Here is a 4,486-nt window from a genome sequence, read left to right on the forward strand (position 1 = left end):
ACGAGGGATGGCTAGGATCCATGATGGTCTTATGATGCTATTGAAGGTTGGGAGGAATGCGTACTTAGTTTGGTTGTTCAATTATTGCGGTTATTTCTGTACACTAAAATTTTTCTTTTAGTACATTCTTTTATTGCTATGGTTTAGATGGATAGTTGTTCCTCTTTCTTGTTTCATGGCATCTTGTTGTTTATGCACTTGAGTGTTTATTCCTCCATTTATGTGGATCCGATTCTTTCTGGTGTAGAGGAAATTTATTTCCTATCTTTTTCCCTTTATGTTTTTGGTTTACTAATGTGTATCCTCACATAAAATTTTACTTTCTTATATGAGAATTCAATTGTTCATGTGGTGTGCTAGGTTTTCGCAACATTGGTGAATCTTCATGTGAAACCCCACACTAGTGTAGTGCTTTTGATTTCTGATCCCAACATGTCCTCGTGTGAGATGGTGTTTCCTCATGTAGCTTTGTGTAATTTCTCATGTGAAGAGGTTCTTCCTCATGTGAGACTGTTAATTGTTATTCTCTCATGTGAAAAATAGGAGGCCTCTCCGCTATTCTTTGGGGAATGCAACTTGGACTTTTGAGTACCCTTTAGGATTGCTTGTGGGTCCATGTATTGTTAGATTGGAGATTTTACGTTTTGATGCCATCTTTGGTTTTTGTTCTTGAGTTTGTGTGTGTCAGTTCAGTAGTGGCACTTGGAGATTCATTGGTTGCCAGGATTGTAGTTAAGTCTTCCATTGTGATCTTTGTGATCCTTGTATGATGTTGACATGTGCATTCATACTTGTAAAGAAAATCTTGGCTTGTATTGAATCCTTGTTCCAAGAATCTTTAGGCAGGGCATTACATATGCTCTATCATATATATATATATATAAACACACACAAATACATATGATAGTATAACTTAGATAGATGTGATTCAGATCAAGGATATATATATTATTGTTGTTACCAATTCACATTGTGTTCTATCATTCTTGATATTATGACTGTCACCAATACACATTGGATTATTTTTAGATTTATATGTTATCACTGATTAGGGATCGAACCGTATTTTTATTGCCATCAATAAACATTAAGATCATTATCAAACATATTATTGGGTATGATTAACCTTTGAATGGTTATGGTTAACATACAATTTGTTTATGACCACGTAGGGTCATGACCCTACAGGGACATAACTCTTCACACTTGTATATATAGTTACTCTCATAAGTGGACAAGGAAATATGAAATACATAACATCCTTGTAGCCCCAGGATTAATAAAGAAACATTACAGATTACAAAATACATTCCCATCAGTATTTGACATTCTAGTCATGGCATACCAAAAGTATTATGAATGCATCTACCTATTGCATTCAAGTAACTCAATTAAGCAAAGTCTGATATAAATATGTTATTATTTCTATTAGAGATCCTTAAAAATTAACACATGTCCCTCAAAGATGTTTCCTTTTGTGTTGCAATGAGTACACAAAATAATTGTAGGTTGAAGTCCTACATTTTTTTTTAATAACCTCGAAGCCAAGTTGGGTGGCAAATGCCTTGGAGCCTTTTTTCCTATGTTGAGACATGGAATTTTGGAGTTTTGGAGGTATGAAAGCCCTAGTACACAAATACAGCCTGTGGAAGCATAGATCATCCATGTTAAAAATGTGGTTTCATGGCTACCATAATTTTTGGATGAGCACCAGAAAAAATATCGCTTTGCCTTCAGCTCTCTTGAATATATTCAAACAACATTTTTTTGAAGCCTTAAGAAACAAAGTGTGATATTAAAAGATATATCCTTTTTAGAAATGTAGACCATTTCCTATTAATGGTATTTAATATGCCTCCCTCTCTTATATTCTTACCATAATTAATGACAGTAATGGATGCTCAACTCACCAATATCCCCTTCTTCTTTATGTCACCTTTCATTTTACCTATGCCCAACATTCATTATTATTTATGATATATTTAGTGGAGCTATGCTAGTATTACACCATATTAATTTAGATGGATTTTATGCAGCATCAAGTGCTACCATTTAGATGGAGATAAATTCAATGATGATTGTATCTTGTCTATATAAATGCATATGATTATATATTTTCATATTTGTAACTCTTTTCTTTAGTATATAGAAGCTAATTCATTGAATAAAAATAAGACACCCCTTAATGAGTTAATCTGTATAAGTTATTATATCTAACACATAAAAGCAATTCTATAACGTGTTGATGTTAGAAATGTGTAAGTTATACTCCAGATATAGAATGCATCTCATTCATGAGTTTGTGCTTTTATTTCAAATGTTAACCTGTAAAAGATTTTAAAAGAGAAGACTAGCCATGTTGATTGTGGATTTATATAATCTGACATATTTCTAACATTTTTCAAAGTTTAAATATTTCAAGCTGTAGGACACATCGAAAGCAACACAAGCTAGGAAAGAGAAGGTTGGTCAACATCATCTTGGCTCTAGTGGATACATGAAAATTCACTCACAACTTGTTAGTAGCAGTAAATGAAATTTCATATTAAATTTTTTATATAAAATTAAAAATAAGCAATACATTAATTATTGATGATATCATGCAAAAAATGTAGGGCATTGAATTTAATCTAGCACCCATAGAAGAGGAAAAAAAAATTGGCTTCAAGAAAGACTATAAAGTAGTGGTTGCCCACCATCATATAGATTCCAGTGGCCAAATAGGTGTAGAAGATTCTGGTGCAGTGGTTGACACACAAGTAAATAGGCCGAGTGAATAATAATAGTAATTGAGAATTTCATGACAAATAATATAGTTTATGTTAATTTTGAACAATGATAACAATGCACACATGACATTTCACTGCAGCCTGCTACTCCCAGCACAGATCTTACTCATGATGACGAAGGCACGAATCCTACACATGATGAAGACCTCAATGTGCATCACAATGATATAGGTACATATTCAATTTCTATTTGAAATTAATTATATAATTATAAATAAAATTTAACATCTTAAATTGCAATTGGTGTAACCTTTATGTGATATTTTTTGAGTATGCAAAGCGTGATGTTAGTGTTGAGAATGTTGAGGTCAGGGCTAAACAAAATGTGATAGTAGATGATGTGGCACTATCAAATAAAGAAAAATCCCTATCATGTTCTTTATATTAATGAAATACTTATAACATTAAAAAATATATAATTAAACCTATTTATTTCTTATTGTAGGGGTGCATCAACCTTGTCCTTGATGAAAGAAGAGGAAGCCTCATGTCGTAAGATCAGAACCACAAGAGCCACATGATGCCAAAGATAGTCAGGATGTGCCTATTAGCCTTTATATTCAAAAAAATAAAAAAAATAAAAGAAGAAATGAATGTTAAAAACCTTGTTTGATGATGAATGTGTTGATGGATATTTATGAATGTTTCTTATTAATGGTTTTTTATGATGATGATTGTTTCTTATTAATGGATTTTTATGAATGCTGACGAATCTTATATCATATTATTGAATATTTCTATGTGATTATAATGATTGACGTGTTCACAAATTATTGATGAATGTTTATAGGTATTAATGAATTATATGTCATGTTAATGAATGTTATGTGAATATAATGATTAATGTGTTCACAAATTATTGATGAATGTTTATATGTATTAATTAAATATATGTCATGTTAATGCATGTTATGTGATTATAATGATTCAATGATATACTTCTAAAATGAATGATTGAAATATTTACTTAATTATTAATGGGTAATTCAGAGTGATTATGGGGGAGGGGAGGCCAAATAAGTTTCCACCTTCACATGGTTGGCCTTGTTAAGTAGAGACTATGAAAGGATTCTTGAAACCAAGTGAAGCTCAAACTAAACCCGTCAAAAGCATTTTAGTTACAACTTATTTTTGTATCATGTCATTATTGACTCTCACATGCATTATTGTCATCATTGTAGATCATGGGGATACTTGAACTTTGAAGTCTCCAACATGGTACTTACTTTTAGTTGGTGAACATAGCAAGTTCTAGGTGAATGCTTTAAAATGGCCTTAACATAAGTACTATGAATTACAACATGCTAATTTCTCTATAAGTTGTATGCAGATTATGATTTATTACTAATTACCAATTTATTTTCCGGTAGAAATGGACAACATGTTGCTTTCTCTATAAGTTGTATGTAGACATGGAGCTACTCTCGCAAGAGATTGTGTATAACACTTGTCCACCAAGGAGGAGAAAGCATTTGATTGTCAATATTAAGGTATATTAATCTTCTAAGTTTACTGGCTTCAGGTTTCTTATACTATCTTTTTTATTGTCAATATCTTATAGCAATAGTTTCTTAAGGTGAGGAATGTTGGCATATCACAATAGCAAATTTCTTTTCCTTGGCTCTCTTGCATCCTAATGATGGATTGTGTAGTGTGATCTAAGATGTTGATGTTGAACCCCAAAATAAAATATATAC

Source organism: Cupressus sempervirens, chromosome 1 (assembly GCF_028749045.1).
Source record: "Cupressus sempervirens isolate cs-2001-9-10 chromosome 1, ASM2874904v1, whole genome shotgun sequence".
NCBI lineage: Eukaryota > Viridiplantae > Streptophyta > Pinopsida > Cupressales > Cupressaceae > Cupressus > Cupressus sempervirens.